The 17705-nt window shown below is 55.2% G+C and overlaps 1 protein-coding gene across 1 annotated transcript in view; it reads right to left on the bottom strand.

Moving 5' to 3' along the window:
- LOC137384157 (mucin-19-like) overlaps positions 1 to 17705 on the bottom strand; it is a 58958-nt gene that overhangs the window by 40854 nt on the left and 399 nt on the right. The window lies entirely within an intron of this gene.

Below are 17705 nucleotides of genomic sequence, written 5' to 3'. Positions count from 1 at the left end.
TACAACTGTTCTAAATCCGAGACCCTCCTCTGCAGCTGCTGAAACTCCCAGACCCTCCTCTACAACTGCTTTAACTCCCAGACCCTCCTCTACTGCTGCTGTAACTCCCAGACCCCCCTCGACAACTGCTTAAACTCCCAGACCCTCCTCTACTGCTGCTGTAACTCCCAGACCCCCCTCTACAACTGCTGTAACTCCCAGACCCTCCTCTACAACTGCTGTAACTCCCAGACCCTCCTCTACAACTGCTGTAACTCCCAGACCCTCCTCTACTGCTGAAGTAACTCCCAGACCCTCTTCTACTGCTGCTGGAACACCCAGACACTCCTCTGCAACTGCTGTAAGTCCCAGAACCTCCTCTACAACTGCTGTAACTCCCAGACACTCCTCCACTGATGCTGTAACTCCCAGAGCACACTCTGCTGCTTCTGTAACTCCCAGACCCGCCTCTACTGCTGCTGTAACTCCCAGATCCCCCTCTACAACTGCTGTAATTCCCAGACACTCCTCCACTGCTGCTGTATCTCTCAGACACTCCTCCACAACTGCTGTAACTCCCAGACCCTCCTCGACTGCTGCTGTAACTCCCAGACCCTCCTCTACAGCTGCTGTAACTCCCAGACCCTCCTCTACAACTGCTGTAACTCCCAGACCCTCCTCTACAACTGCTGTAACTCCCAGATACTCCTCTACAACTGCTGAAACTCCCAGACACTCCTCTACAACTGCTGTAACTCCCAGACCCTCCTCTACAACTCATGTAACTCCCTGACCCTCCTCTACAACTGCTGTAACTCCCAGACCCTCCTCTAGTGCTGCTGTAAATCCCAGACACTCCTATACAGCTGCTGTAACTCCCAGACTGCCATCGACAGATGATGTAACTCCCAGACCCACCTCGACTGCTGCTGTAACTCCCTACCGTCCTCTACTGCTGCTGCAACTCCCTACCCTCCTCTACAAATGCTGCAACTCCCAGAGTCTCCTCTACTGCTGCTGTAAATCCCAGACCCTTCTCGACAACTGCTATAACTCCCAGACCCACCTCTACAACTGCTGTAACTCCCAGACCCTCCTCTACAACTGCTGTAACTCCCAGACCCTCCTCTACAACTGCTGTAACTCCCAGACCCACCTCTACTGCTGCTGTAACTCCCAGAACCTCCTCTACTGCTGCTGTAACTCCCTACCCTCCTCTACTGCTGCTGTAAGTCCCTACTCTCCTCTACAACTGCTGCAACTCCCAGACTCCCCTCTACTGCTGCTGCAACTCCCAGAACCTCCTCTACAGCTGCTGTAACTCCCTACCCTTCTCTACTGCTGCTGTAACATCCAGACCCTCCTCTGCTGCTGCGGTAACTCCCAGACCCTGCTCTTCACACGCTGTAACTCCCAGACCGTCCTCTACAACTGCTGTAACTCCCAGACACTCCTCTGCAACTGCTGTAAGTCCCAGACCCTCCTCTACTGCTGCTGTAAATCCCAGACCCTCCTCTACAGCTGCTGTAACTCCCAGACCCTCCTCTACAACTGCTGTAACTCCCATACCCTCCTCTACAACTGCTGTAAGTCCCAGACCCTCCTCTACTGCTGCTGTAAATCCCAGACACTCCTCGACATCTGCCGTAACTCCCAGACTGCCCTCGACAGATGCTGTAACTCCCAGACCCTCCTCTACAACTGCTGCAACTCCCTACACTCCTCTACAGCTGCTGTAACTCCCAGACTGCCCTCGACAGATGCTGTAACTCCCAGAACCTCCTCTACAACTGCTGTAACTCCCCGACCCCCCTCTACTGCTGCTGTTACTCCCACACCCACCTCTGCAACTGAGGTAACTCCCAGACGCTCCTCTACAACTGCTGTAACTCCCAGACCCTCCTCTGCAACTGCTGTAACTCCCAGACCCTCCTCTACTGCTGAAGTAACTCCCAGACCCTCTTCTACTGCTCCTGGAACACCCAGACAATCCTCTGCAACTGCTGTAAGTCCCAGAACCTCCTCTACAACTGCTGTAACTCCCTAACACTCCTCCACTGATGCTGTAACTCCTAGACCCCACTCTGCAACTGCTGTAACTCCCAGACCCGCCTCTACTGCTGCTGTCACTCACAGACCCCCCTCTACAACTGCTGTAACTCCCAGACACTCCTCCACTGCTGCTGTATCTCCCAGACACTCCTCCACAACTGCTGTAACTCCCAGACCCTCCTCTACTGCTGCTGGAACTCCCAGACCCTCCTCTACAGCTGCTGTAACTCCCAGACCCTCCTCTACAACTGCTGTAACTCCCAGACCCTCCTCTACAACTGCTGTAACTCCCAGACCCTCCTCTACAACTGCTGTAACTCCCAGACACTCCTCTACCGCTGCTGTAACTCCCAGACCCTCCTCTACAACTGCTGTAACTCCCAGACACTCCTCGACAACTGCTGTAACTCCCAGACCCTCATCTACAACTGTTCTAAATCCGAGACCCTCCTCTGCAGCTGCTGAAACTCCCAGACCCTCCTCTACAACTGCTTTAACTCCCAGACCCTCCTCTACTGCTGCTGTAACTCCCAGACCCCCCTCGACAACTGCTTAAACTCCCAGACCCTCCTCTACTGCTGCTGTAACTCCCAGACCCCCCTCTACAACTGCTGTAACTCCCAGACCCTCCTCTACAACTGCTGTAACTCCCAGACCCTCCTCTACAACTGCTGTAACTCCCAGACCCTCCTCTACTGCTGAAGTAACTCCCAGACCCTCTTCTACTGCTGCTGGAACACCCAGACACTCCTCTGCAACTGCTGTAACTCCCAGAACCTCCTCTACAACTGCTGTAACTCCCAGACACTCCTCCACTGATGCTGTAACTCCCAGAGCACACTCTGCTGCTTCTGTAACTCCCAGACCCACCTCTACTGCTGCTGTAACTCCCAGATCCCCCTCTACAACTGCTGTAATTCCCAGACACTCCTCCACTGCTGCTGTATCTCCCAGACACTCCTCCACAACTGCTGTAACTCCCAGACCCTCCTCTACTGCTGCTGTAACTCCCAGACCCTCCTCTACAGCTGCTGTAACTCCCAGACCCTCCTCTACAACTGCTGTAACTCCCAGACCCTCCTCTACAACTGCTGTAACTCCCAGATACTCCTCTACAACTGCTGAAACTCCCAGACACTCCTCTACAACTGCTGTAACTCCCAGACCCTCCTCTACAACTGCTGTAACTCCCTGACCCTCCTCTACAACTGCTGTAACTCCCAGACCCTCCTCTAGTGCTGCTGTAAATCCCAGACACTCCTATACAGCTGCTGTAACTCCCAGACTGGCATCGACAGATGATGTAACTCCCAGACCCACCTCGACTGCTGCTGTAACTCCCTACCGTCCTCTACTGCTGCTGTAACTCCCTACCCTCCTCTACAACTGCTGCAACTCCCAGAGTCTCCTCTACTGCTGCTGTAAATCCCAGACCCTTCTCGACAACTGCTATAACTCCCAGACCCACCTCTACAACTGCTGTAACTCCCAGACCCTCCTCTACAACTGCTGTAACTCCCAGACCCTCCTCTACAACTGCTGTAACTCCCAGACCCACCTCTACTGCTGCTGTAACTCCCAGAACCTCCTCTACTGCTGCTGTAACTCCCTACCCTCCTCTACTGCTGCTGTAAGTCCCTACTCTCCTCTACAACTGCTGCAACTCCCAGACTCCCCTCTACTGCTGCTGCAACTCCCAGAACCTCCTCTACAGCTGCTGTAACTCCCTACCCTTCTCTATTGCTGCTGTAACATCCAGACCCTCCTCTGCTGCTGCGGTAACTCCCAGACCCTGCTCTTCACACGCTGTAACTCCCAGACCGTCCTCTACAACTGCTGTAACTCCCAGACACTCCTCTGCAACTGCTGTAAGTCCCAGACCCTCCTCTACTGCTGCTGTAAATCCCAGACCCTCCTCTACAGCTGCCGTAACTCCCAGACCCTCCTCTACAGCTGCCGTAACTCCCAGACCCTCCTCTACAGCTGCTGTAACTCCCAGACCCTCCTCTACAACTGCTGTAAGTCCCAGACCCTCCTCTACTGCTGCTGTAAATCCCAGACACTCCTCGACATCTGCCGTAACTCCCAGACTGCCCTCGACAGATGCTGTAACTCCCAGACCCTCCTCTACAACTGCTGCAACTCCCTACACTCCTCTACAGCTGCTGTAACTCCCAGACTGCCCTCGACAGATGCTGTAACTCCCAGAACCTCCTCTACAACTGCTGTAACTCCCCGACCCCCCTCTACTGCTGCTGTTACTCCCACACCCACCTCTGCAACTGAGGTAACTCCCAGACGCTCCTCTACAACTGCTGTAACTCCCAGACCCTCCTCTACAACTGCTGTAACTCCCAGACCCTCCTCTACTGCTGAAGTAACTCCCAGACCCTCTTCTACTGCTCCTGGAACACCCAGACAATCCTCTGCAACTGCTGTAAGTCCCAGAACCTCCTCTACAACTGCTGTAACTCCCAGACACTCCTCCACTGATGCTGTAACTCCTAGACCCCACTCTGCAACTGCTGTAACTCCCAGACCCGCCTCTACTGCTGCTGTCACTCGCAGACCCCCCTCTACAACTGCTGTAACTCCCAGACACTCCTCCACTGCTGCTGTATCTCCCAGACACTCCTCCACAACTGCTGTAACTCCCAGACCCTCCTCTACTGCTGCTGGAACTCCCAGACCCTCCTCTACAGCTGCTGTAACTCCCAGACCCTCCTCTACAACTGCTGTAACTCCCAGACCCTCCTCTACAACTGCTGTAACTCCCAGATACTCCTCTACAACTGCTGTAACTCCCAGACCCGCCTCTACTGCTGCTGTCACTCCCAGACCCCCCTCTCCAACTGCTGTAACTCCCAGACACTCCTCCACTGCTGCTGTATCTCCCAGACACTCCTCCACAACTGCTGTAACTCCCAGACCCTCCTCTACTGCTGCTGGAACTCCCAGACCCTCCTCTACAGCTGCTGTAACTCCCAGACCCTCCTCTACAACTGCTGTAACTCCCAGAACCTCCTCTACAACTGCTGTAACTCCCAGACCCTCCTCTACTGCTGCTGTAAATCCCAGACACTCCTCTACAGCTGCTGTAACTCCCAGACTGCCCTCGACAGATGATGTAACTCCCAGACCCACCTCTACTGCTGCTGTAACTCCCTACCCTCCTCTACTGCTGCTGTAACTCCCTACCCTCCTCTACAACTGCTGCAACTCCCAGACTCTCCTCTACTGCTGCTGTAAATCCCAGACCCTCCTCGACAACTGCTATAACTCCCAGACCCACCTCTGCAACTGCTGCAACTCCCAGACCCTCCTCTACAACTGCTGTAACTCCCAGACCCTCCTCTACACCTGCTGTAACTCCCAGACCCACCTCTACTGCTGCTGTAAATCCCAGACACTCCTCGACATCTGCCGTAACTCCCAGACTGCCCTCGACAGATGCTGTAACTCCCAGACCCTCCTCTACAACTGCTGCAACTCCCTACACTCCTCTACAGCTGCTGTAACTCCCAGACTGCCCTCGACAGATGCTGTAACTCCCAGAACCTCCTCTACAACTGCTGTAACTCCCCGACCCCCCTCTACTGCTGCTGTTACTCCCACACCCACCTCTGCAACTGAGGTAACTCCCAGACGCTCCTCTACAACTGCTGTAACTCCCAGACCCTCCTCTACAACTGCTGTAACTCCCAGACCCTCCTCTACTGCTGAAGTAACTCCCAGACCCTCTTCTACTGCTCCTGGAACACCCAGACAATCCTCTGCAACTGCTGTAAGTCCCAGAACCTCCTCTACAACTGCTGTAACTCCCAGACACTCCTCCACTGATGCTGTAACTCCTAGACCCCACTCTGCAACTGCTGTAACTCCCAGACCCGCCTCAACTGCTGCTGTCACTCCCAGACCCCCCTCTACAACTGCTGTAACTCCCAGACACTCCTCCACTGCTGCTGTATCTCCCAGACACTCCTCCACAACTGCTGTAACTCCCAGACCCTCCTCTACTGCTGCTGGAACTCCCAGACCCTCCTCTACAGCTGCTGTAACTCCCAGACCCTCCTGTACAACTGCTGTAACTCCCAGACCCTCCTCTACAACTGCTGTAAGTCCCAGATACTCCTCTACAACTGCTGTAACTCCCAGACCCGCCTCTACTGCTGCTGTCACTCCCAGACCCCCCTCTCCAACTGCTGTAACTCCCAGACACTCCTCCACTGCTGCTGTATCTCCCAGACACTCCTCCACAACTGCTGTAACTCCCAGACCCTCCTCTACTGCTGCTGGAACTCCCAGACCCTCCTCTACAGCTGCTGTAACTCCCAGACCCTCCTCTACAACTGCTGTAACTCCCAGAACCTCCTCTACAACTGCTGTAACTCCCAGACCCTCCTCTACTGCTGCTGTAAATCCCAGACACTCCTCTACAGCTGCTGTAACTCCCAGACTGCCCTCGACAGATGATGTAACTCCCAGACCCACCTCTACTGCTGCTGTAACTCCCTACCCTCCTCTACTGCTGCTGTAACTCCCTACCCTCCTCTACAACTGCTGCAACTCCCAGACTCTCCTCTCCTGCTGCTGTAAATCCCAGACCCTCCTCGACAACTGCTATAACTCCCAGACCCACCTCTGCAACTGCTGTAACTCCCAGACCCTCCTCTACAACTGCTGTAACTCCCAGACCCTCCTCTACACCTGCTGTACCTCCCAGACCCACCTCTACTGCTGCTGTAACTCCCAGAACCTCCTCTACTGCTGCTGTAACTCCCTACCCTCCTCTGCTGCTGCTGTAAGTCCCTACCCTCCTCTACAACTGCTGCAACTCCCAGACTCTCCTCTACTGCTGCTGCAACTCCCAGAACCTCCTCTACTACTGCTGTAACTCCCTACCCTTCTCTACCGCTGCTGTAACATCCAGACCCTCCTCTGCTGCTGCTGTAACTCCCAGACCCTGCTCTTCACACGCTGTAACTCCCAGACCATCCTCTACAACTGCTGTAACTCCCAGACACTCCTCTGCAACTGCTGTAAGTCCCAGACCCTCCTCTACTGCTGCTGTAAATCCCAGACCCTCCTCTACAGCTGCTGTAACTCCCAGACCCTCCTCTACAACTGCTGTAACTCCCATACCCTCCTCTACAACTGCTGTAAGTCCCAGACCCTCCTCTACTGCTGCTGTAAATCCCAGACACTCCGCGACATCTGCCGTAACTCCCAGACTGCCCTCGACAGATGCTGCAACTCCCAGACCCTCCTCTACAACTGCTGCAACTCCCTACACTCCTCTACAGCTGCTGTAACCCCCAGACTGCCCTCGACAGATGCTGTAACTCCCAGACCCTCCTCTACAACTGCTGTAACTCCCCGACCCCCCTCTACTGCTGCTGTTACTCCCACACCCACCTCTGCAACTGCGGTAACTCCCAGACGCTCCTCTACAACTGCTGTAACTCCCAGACCCTCCTCTACAACTGCTGTAACTCCCAGACCCTCCTCTACTGCTGAAGTAACTCCCAGACCCTCTTCTACTGCTGCTGGAACACCCAGACACTCCTCTGCAACTGCTGTAAGTCCCAGATCCTCCTCTACAACTGCTGTAACTCCCAGACACACCTCCACTGATGCTGTAACTCCCAGACCCCACTCTACTGCTGCTGTAACTCCCAGACCCGCCTCTACTGCTGCTGTCACTCCCAGACCCCCCTCTACAACTGCTGTAACTCCCAGACACTCCTCCACTGCTGCTGTCTCTCCCAGACACTCCTCTACAACTGCTGTAACTCCCAGACCCTCCTCTACTGCTGCTGTAACTCCCAGTCTCTCCTCTGCTGCTGCTGTAACTCCCTAACCCTCCTCTACAGCTGCTGTAACTCCCAGACCCTCCTCTACTGCTGCTGTAACTCCCAGACTCTCCTCTACTGCTGCTGTAACTCCCTAACCCTCCTCTACAGCTGCTGTAACTCCCAGACCCTCCTCTACAACTGCTGTAACTCCCAGACCCTCCTCTACAACTGCTTTAACTCCCAGACCCTCCTCTACTGCTGCTGTAATTCCCAGACCCCCCTCGACAACTGCTTAAACTCCCAGACCCTCCTCTACTGCTGCTGTAACTCCCAGACCCTCCTCTACAGCTGCTGTAACGCACAGACCTTCCTCGACAACTGCTGTAATTCCCAGACCATACTCTGCACCTGCTGTAACTCCCAGACCCTCCTCTACAGCTGCTGTAACTCCCAGACCCTACTCTACACCTGCTCTAACTCCCAGACACTCCTCTACGACTGCTGTAACTCCCAGACCCTCCTCTACTGCTGCTGTAAATCCCAGACTGCCCTCAACAGATGCTGTAACTCCCAGACCCTCCTCTACAACTGCTTTAACTCCCTACCCTCCTCTACAACTGCTATAATTCCAGACCCACCTCTACTGCTGCTGCAACTCCCAGAACCTCCTCTACTGCTGCTGTAACTCCCTACCCTTCTCTACTGCTGCTGTAACACCCAGACCCTCCTCTGCTGTTGCTGTCACCCCCAGACCGTCCTCGACAACTGCTGTAACTCCCATACACTCCTCTACAACTGCTGTAACTCCCAGACACTCCTCTACAACTGCTGTAAATCCCAGAACCTCCTCTACTGCTGCTGTAACTCCCAGACACTCCTCTACAACTGCTGTAACTCCCAGACCCTCCTCTACAACTGCTGTAACTCCCTACCCTCCTCTTCTGCTGCTGTAACTCCCAGACCCTCCTCCACTGCTGCTGTTACTCCCAGACCCTCCTCTACTGCTGCTGTAACTCCCAGTCCCTCCTCTACTGCTGCTGTAACGCCCAGACCCTCCTCTACTGCTGCTGTAACTCCCGGACCCTCCTCTACTGCTGCTGTAAATCCCAGACTGCCCTCAACAGATGCTGTAACTCCCAGACCCTCCTCCACTGCTGCTGTTACTCCCAGACCCTCCTCTACTGCTGCTGTAACTCCCAGTCCCTCCTCTACTGCTGCTGTAACGCCCAGACCCTCCTCTACTGCTGCTGTAACTCCCGGACCCTCCTCTACTGCTGCTGTAACTCCCAGACCCTCCACTACAACTACTGTAACTCTCAGACCCTGCTCTACTGCTGCTGTAACTCCCAGACCCTCCTCCACTGCTGCTGTTACTCCCAGACCCTCCTCTACTGCTGCTGTAACTCCCAGTCCCTCCTCTACTGCTGCTGTAACGCCCAGACCCTCCTCTACTGCTGCTGTAACTCCCGGACCCTCCTCTACTGCTGCTGTAACTCCCAGACCCTCCACTACAACTACTGTAACTCTCAGACCCTGCTCTACTGCTGCTGTAACTCCCAGACCCTCCTCCACTGCTGCTGTAACTCCCAGACTCTCCTCTACTGCTGCTGTAATTCCCAGACCCTCCTCTACAGCTGCTGTAACTCCCAGACTCTCCTCTACAGCTGCTATAACTCCCAGACTGCCCTCGAGAGCTGCTGTAACTCCAAGACCCTCCTCTACAACTGCTGTAACTCCCAGAACCTCCTCTACAAATGCTGTAACTCCCAGACCCTCCTCTACAGATGCTGTAACTCCCAGATCCTCCTCTACTGCTGCTGTAACTCCCAGACGCTCCTCTACATCTGCTGTAACTCCCAGAACCTCCTCCACAGCTGCTGTAACTCCCAGACACCCCTCTACAGATGCTGTAACTCCCAGACACTCCTCTACAACTGCTGTAACTCTCAGACCCCCCTCTACATATGTTGTAACTCCACGACCCTCCTCTACAGCTGCTGTAACTCCCAGACCCCCCTCTACTACTGCTTTAACTCCCAGTTCCTCCTCTGCAGACGCTGCAACTCCCAGAGACTCCTCCACAGCTGCTGTAACTCCCAAACCCTCCTCTACTGCTGCCGAAACTCCCAGACCCTCCTCTACAGATGCTGTAACTCCCAGACCCTCTTCTACAGATGCTGTAACTCCCAGACCCTCCTCTACAGCTGCTGGAACTCCCAGACCCTCCTGAACTGCTGCTGTAACTCCCTGACCCCCGTCTACAGCTGCTGTAACTCCCAGACACTCCTCTACAGCTGTTGTAACTCCCAGACCCTCTACGACAGCTGCTGTAACTCCCAGACTGCCCTTGACAGCTGCTGTAACTCCCTGACCCCCGTCTACAGCTGCTGTAACTCCCAGACCCTCCTCTACAGATGCTGTCACTCCCAGACGGCCCTCAACAGCTGCTGTAACTCCCAGACCCTCCTCCAAAGCTGCTGTAACTCCCAGACACCCCCTCTACAGCTGCTGTAACTCCCTGACCCCCGTCTACAGCTGCTGTAACTCCCAGACCCTCCTCCACAGCTGCTGTAACTCCCTGACCCTCCTCGACAGCTGTTGTAACTCCCAGACTGCCCTCTACAGCTGCTGTAACTCCCTGACCCCCGTCTACAGCTGCTGTAACTCCCAGATCCTCCTCTACAGATGCTGTTACTCCCAGACTGCCCTCTACAGCTGCTGTAACTTCCTGACCCTCCTCTACAGATGCTGTTACTCCCAGACTGCCCTCTACAGCTGCTGTAACTCCCAGACCATCCTCTACAGATGCTGTTACTCCCAGACTCTCCTCTACAGTTGCTGTAATTCCCTGACCCTCCTCTCCAGATGCTGTTACTCCCAGACTGCCCTCTACAGATGCTGTAACTCCCAGACCCTCGTCTACAGCTGCTGTAACTCCCAGACTGCCCTCCACAGCTGCTGTAACTCCCAGTCCCTCCTCCACAGCTGCTGTAACTCCCTGACCCCAGTCTACAGCTGCTGTAACTCCCAGACTGCCCTCTACAGATGCTGTAACTCCCTGACCCTCCTCTACAGCTGCTGTAACTCCCAGACTCCCCCTCTGCAGCTGCTGTAAATCCCAGACCCTCCTCCAAAGCTGCTGTAACCCCCAGACACCCCCACTACAGCTGCTGTAACTCCCTGACGCCCCTCCACAGATGCTGTAACTCCCAGACTGCCCTCTACAGCTGCTGGAACTCCCAGACCCTCCTCCACAGCTGCTGTAACTCCCAGACACTCGTCTGCAGCTGCTGTAACATCCAGACATGCCTCCGCTACTGCTGTAACTCCCAGAGACTCCACTACAGCTGCTGTAACATCCAGTCCCCCCTCCACTGCTGCTGTAACTCCCAGACACTCCTCTACAGCTGCTGTAACTCCCAGACCCTCCTCTGCAGATGCTGTAACTCCCAGACATTCCTCTACAGATGCTGTAACTCCCAGACACTCCTCTACAGATGCTGTAACTCCCAGACACTCCTCTACAGCTGCTGTAACTCCCAGACGCTCCTCTACAGATGCTGTAACTCCCAGACACTCCTCTACAGCTGCTGTAACTCCCAGACCCTCCTCTACAGATGCTGTAACTCCCAGACACTCCTCTACTGCTGCTGTAACTCCCAGACCCTCCTCGACAGCTGCTGTAACTCACAGACCGCACTCTGCAGCTGCAGTAACTCCCAGATACTCCTCTACAGCTGCTTTAACACCCAGACCCACCTCTACAGATGCTGTAACTCCAAGACCCTCCTCTACTGCTGCTGTAACTCCCAGACCCTCCTCTACTAACTGCTGTAACTCCCAGACACTCCTCTACTGCTGCTGTAACTCCCAGACCCTCCTCGACTGCTGCTGTAACTCCCAGACCCTCCTCGACTGCTGCTGTAACTCCCAGACCCTCCTCTACAACTGCTGTATCTCCCAGAGCGCAGTCGAGAGCTGCTGTAACTCCCAGTCCCTCCTCTACTGCTGCTGTAACGCCCAGACCCTCCTCTACTGCTGCTGTAACTCCCAGACCCCCTCTCGACAACGGCTGTAACTCCCAGACCCTCCTCTACTGCTGCTGTAACGCCCAGACCCTCCTCTACAACTGCTGTATCTCCCAGAGCGCAGTCGAGAGCTGCTGTAACTCCCAGTCCCTCCTCTACTGCTGCTGTAACTCCCAGACCCTCCTCTACTGCTGTTGTAACGCCCAGACCCTCCTCTACATCTGCTGTAACTCCCAGTCCCTCCTCTACTGCTGCTGTAACTCCCAGACCCTCCTCTACTGCTGCTGTAACTCCCAGACCCTCCTCTACTGCTGCTGTAACTCCCAGTCCCTCCTCTACTGCTGCTGTAACGCCCAGACCCTCCTCTACTGCTGCTGTAACTCCCGGACCCCCCTCGACAACGGCTGTAACTCCCAGACCCTCCTCTACTGCTGCTGTAACTCCCAGACCCTCCTCTCCTGCTGCTGTAACTCCCAGACTGCCCTCGAGAGCTGCTGTAACTCCAAGACCCTCCTCTACAACTGCTGTAACTCCCAGACCCTCCTCCACTGCTGCTGTAACTCCCAGACTCTCCTCTACAGCTGCTATAACTCCCAGACTGCCCTCGAGAGCTGCTGTAACTCCAAGACCCTCCTCTACAACTGCTGTAACTCCCAGAACCTCCTCTACAACTGCGGTAACTCCCAGACCCTCCTCTACAGATGCTGTAACTCCCAGACCCTGCTCTACTGCTGCTGTAACTCCCAGACCCTCCTCCACTGCTGCTGTAATTCCCAGACCCTCCTCTACAGCTGCTGTAACTCCCAGACTCTCCTCTACAGCTGCTATAACTCCCAGACTGCCCTCGAGAGCTGCTGTAACTCCAAGACCCTCCTCGACACCTGCTGTAACTCCCAGAACCTCCTCTACAACTGCTGTAACTCCCAGACCCTCCTCGACAGATGCTGTAACTCCCAGATCCTCCTCTACTGCTGCTGTAACTCCCAGACGCTCCTCTACATCTGCTGTAACTCCCTGAACCTCATCTACAGCTGCTGTAACTCCCGGACTGCCCTCTACAGCTGCTGCAACTCCCAGACCCTCCTCTACAGCTGCTGTAACTCCCAGACTGCCCTCCACAGCTGCTGTAACTCCCAGGCCCTCCTCCACAGCTGCTGCAACTCCCTGACCCCAGTCTACAGCTGCTGTAACTCCCAGACTGCCCTCTACAGATGCTGTAACTCCCTGACCCTCCTCGACAGCTGCTGTAACTCCCAGACTCCCCCTCTGCAGCTGCTGTAAATCCCAGACCCTCCTCCACAGCTGCTGTAACTCCCAGACTGCCCTCTACAGCTGCTGGAACTCCCAGACCCTCCTCCACAGCTGCTGCAACTCCCAGACACTCGTCTGCAGCTGCTGTAACATCCAGACACGCCTCCGCTACTGCTGTAACTCCCAGACCCTCCTCTACAGATGCTGTAACTCCCAGACATTCCTCTACAGATGCTGTAACTCCCAGACACTCCTCTACAGATGCTGTAACTCCCAGACACTCCTCCACAGCTGCTGTAACTCCCAGACGCTCCTCTACAGATGCTGTAACTCCCAGACACTCCTCTACAGCTGCTGTAACTCCCACTCCCTCCTCGACAGATGCTGTAACTCCCAGACACTCCTCTACTGCTGCTGTAACTCCCAGACCCTCCTCGATAGCTGATGTAACTCCCAGACCGCACTCTGCAGCTGCAGTAACTCCCAGACACTCGTCTGCAGCTGCTGTAACATCCAGACACGCCTCCGCTACTGCTGTAACTCCCAGAGACTCCACTACAGCTGCTGTAATATCCAGTCCCCCCTCCACTGCTGCTGTAACTCCCAGACACTCCTCTACAGCTGCTGTAACTCCCAGACCCTCCTCTTCAGATGCTGTAACTCCCAGACACTCCTCTACAGCTGCTGTAACTCCCAGACCCTCCTCTACAGATGCTGTAACTCCCAGACATTCCTCTACAGATGCTGTAACTCCCAGACACTCCTCTACAGATGCTGTAACTCCCAGACACTCCTCTACAGCTGCTGTAACTCCCAGACGCTCCTCTACAGATGCTGTAACTCCCAGACACTCCTCTACAGCTGCTGTAACTCCCAGACCCTCCTCTACAGATGCTGTAACTCCCAGACACTCCTCTACTGCTGCTGTAACTCCCAGACCCTCCTCGACAGCTGCTGTAACTCCCAGACCACCCTCTACAACGGCTGTAACTCCCAGACCCTCCTCTGCAGCTGCTGTAACTCCCAGATACTCCTCTACAGCTGCTTTAACACCCAGACCCACCTCTACAGATGCTGTAACTCCAAGACCCTCCTCTACAACTGCTGTAACTCCCAGACCCTCCTCTACTGCTGCTGTATCTCCCAGAGCGCAGTCTAGAGCTGCTGTAACTCCCAGTCCCTCCTCTACTGCTGCTGTAACGCCCAGACCCTCCTCTACTGCTGCTGTAACTCCCAGACCCCCTCTCGACAACGGCTGTAACTCCCAGACCCTCCTCTACTGCTGCTGTAACGCCCAGACCCTCCTCTGCAACTGCTGTATCTCCCAGAGCGCAGTCTAGAGCTGCTGTAACTCCCAGTCCCTCCTCTACTGCTGCTGTAACGCCCAGACCCTCCTCTACTGCTGCTGTAACTCCCAGACCCCCTCTCGACAACGGCTGTAACTCCCAGACCCTCCTCTACTGCTGCTGTAACGCCCAGACCCTCCTCTGCAACTGCTGTATCTCCCAGAGCGCAGTCTAGAGCTGCTGTAACTCCCAGTCCCTCCTCTACTGCTGCTGTAACGCCCAGACCCTCCTCTATTGCTGCTGTAACTCCCAGACCCCCTCTCGACAACGGCTGTAACGCCCAGACCCTCCTCCACTGCTGCTGTAACTCCCAGACCCTCCTCTACTGCTGCTGTAACTCCCAGTCCCTCCTCTACTGCTGCTGTAACGCCCAGACCCTCCTCTACTGCTGCTGTAACTCCCGGACCCCCCTCGACAACGGCTGTAACTCCCAGACCCTCCTCTACTGCTGCTGTAACTCCCAGACCCTCCTCCACTGCTGCTGTAATTCCCAAACCCTCCTCTACAGCTGCTGTAACTCCCAGACTCTCCTCGACAGCTGCTATAACTCCCAGACTGCCCTCGAGAGCTGCTGTAACTCCAAGACCCTCCTCTACAACTGCTGTAACTCCCAGAACCTCCTCTACAACTGCTGTAACTCCCAGACCCTCCTCTACAGATGCTGTAACTCCCAGATCCTCCTCTACTGCTGCTGTAACTCCCAGACGCTCCTCTACATCTGCTGTAACTCCCTGAACCTCATCTACAGCTGCTGCAACTCCCAGACCCTCCTCTACAGCTGCTGTAACTCCCAGACTGCCCTCCACAGCTGCTGTAACTCCCAGGCCCTCCTCCACAGCTGCTGCAACTCCCTGACCCCAGTCTACAGCTGCTGTAACTCCCAGACTGCCCTCTACAGATGCTGTAACTCCCTGACCCTCCTCGACAGCTGCTGTAACTCCCAGACTCCCCCTCTGCAGCTGCTGTAAATCCCAGACCCTCCTCCACAGCTGCTGTAACTCCCAGACTGCCCTCTACAGCTGCTGGAACTCCCAGACCCTCCTCCACAGCTGCTGCAACTCCCAGACACTCGTCTGCAGCTGCTGTAACATCCAGACACGCCTCCGCTACTGCTGTAACTCCCAGACCCTCCTCTACAGATGCTGTAACTCCCAGACATTCCTCTACAGATGCTGTAACTCCCAGACACTCCTCTACAGATGCTGTAACTCCCAGACACTCCTCCACAGCTGCTGTAACTCCCAGACGCTCCTCTACAGATGCTGTAACTCCCAGACACTCCTCTACAGCTGCTGTAACTCCCACTCCCTCCTCGACAGATGCTGTAACTCCCAGACACTCCTCTACTGCTGCTGTAACTCCCAGACCCTCCTCGATAGCTGATGTAACTCCCAGACCGCACTCTGCAGCTGCAGTAACTCCCAGACACTCGTCTGCAGCTGCTGTAACATCCAGACACGCCTCCGCTACTGCTGTAACTCCCAGAGACTCCACTACAGCTGCTGTAATATCCAGTCCCCCCTCCACTGCTGCTGTAACTCCCAGACACTCCTCTACAGCTGCTGTAACTCCCAGACCCTCCTCTTCAGATGCTGTAACTCCCAGACACTCCTCTACAGCTGCTGTAACTCCCAGACCCTCCTCTACAGATGCTGTAACTCCCAGACATTCCTCTACAGATGCTGTAACTCCCAGACACTCCTCTACAGATGCTGTAACTCCCAGACACTCCTCTACAGCTGCTGTAACTCCCAGACGCTCCTCTACAGATGCTGTAACTCCCAGACACTCCTCTACAGCTGCTGTAACTCCCAGACCCTCCTCTACAGATGCTGTAACTCCCAGACACTCCTCTACTGCTGCTGTAACTCCCAGACCCTCCTCGACAGCTGCTGTAACTCCCAGACCACCCTCTACAACGGCTGTAACTCCCAGACCCTCCTCTGCAGCTGCTGTAACTCCCAGATACTCCTCTACAGCTGCTTTAACACCCAGACCCACCTCTACAGATGCTGTAACTCCAAGACCCTCCTCTACAACTGCTGTAACTCCCAGACCCTCCTCTACTGCTGCTGTATCTCCCAGAGCGCAGTCTAGAGCTGCTGTAACTCCCAGTCCCTCCTCTACTGCTGCTGTAACGCCCAGACCCTCCTCTACTGCTGCTGTAACTCCCAGACCCCCTCTCGACAACGGCTGTAACTCCCAGACCCTCCTCTACTGCTGCTGTAACGCCCAGACCCTCCTCTGCAACTGCTGTATCTCCCAGAGCGCAGTCTAGAGCTGCTGTAACTCCCAGTCCCTCCTCTACTGCTGCTGTAACGCCCAGACCCTCCTCTACTGCTGCTGTAACTCCCAGACCCCCTCTCGACAACGGCTGTAACTCCCAGACCCTCCTCTACTGCTGCTGTAACGCCCAGACCCTCCTCTGCAACTGCTGTATCTCCCAGAGCGCAGTCTAGAGCTGCTGTAACTCCCAGTCCCTCCTCTACTGCTGCTGTAACGCCCAGACCCTCCTCTATTGCTGCTGTAACTCCCAGACCCCCTCTCGACAACGGCTGTAACGCCCAGACCCTCCTCCACTGCTGCTGTAACTCCCAGACCCTCCTCTACTGCTGCTGTAACTCCCAGTCCCTCCTCTACTGCTGCTGTAACGCCCAGACCCTCCTCTACTGCTGCTGTAACTCCCGGACCCCCCTCGACAACGGCTGTAACTCCCAGACCCTCCTCTACTGCTGCTGTAACTCCCAGACCCTCCTCCACTGCTGCTGTAATTCCCAAACCCTCCTCTACAGCTGCTGTAACTCCCAGACTCTCCTCGACAGCTGCTATAACTCCCAGACTGCCCTCGAGAGCTGCTGTAACTCCAAGACCCTCCTCTACAACTGCTGTAACTCCCAGAACCTCCTCTACAACTGCTGTAACTCCCAGACCCTCCTCTACAGATGCTGTAACTCCCAGATCCTCCTCTACTGCTGCTGTAACTCCCAGACGCTCCTCTACATCTGCTGTAACTCCCTGAACCTCATCTACAGCTGCTGCAACTCCCAGACCCTCCTCTACAGCTGCTGTAACTCCCAGACTGCCCTCCACAGCTGCTGTAACTCCCAGGCCCTCCTCCACAGCTGCTGCAACTCCCTGACCCCAGTCTACAGCTGCTGTAACTCCCAGACTGCCCTCTACAGATGCTGTAACTCCCTGACCCTCCTCGACAGCTGCTGTAACTCCCAGACTCCCCCTCTGCAGCTGCTGTAAAT

Source organism: Heterodontus francisci, chromosome 26, assembly GCF_036365525.1.
Source record: "Heterodontus francisci isolate sHetFra1 chromosome 26, sHetFra1.hap1, whole genome shotgun sequence".
Lineage (NCBI taxonomy): Eukaryota > Metazoa > Chordata > Chondrichthyes > Heterodontiformes > Heterodontidae > Heterodontus > Heterodontus francisci.
This window is presented reverse-complemented; position numbering and strand designations above follow the sequence as displayed.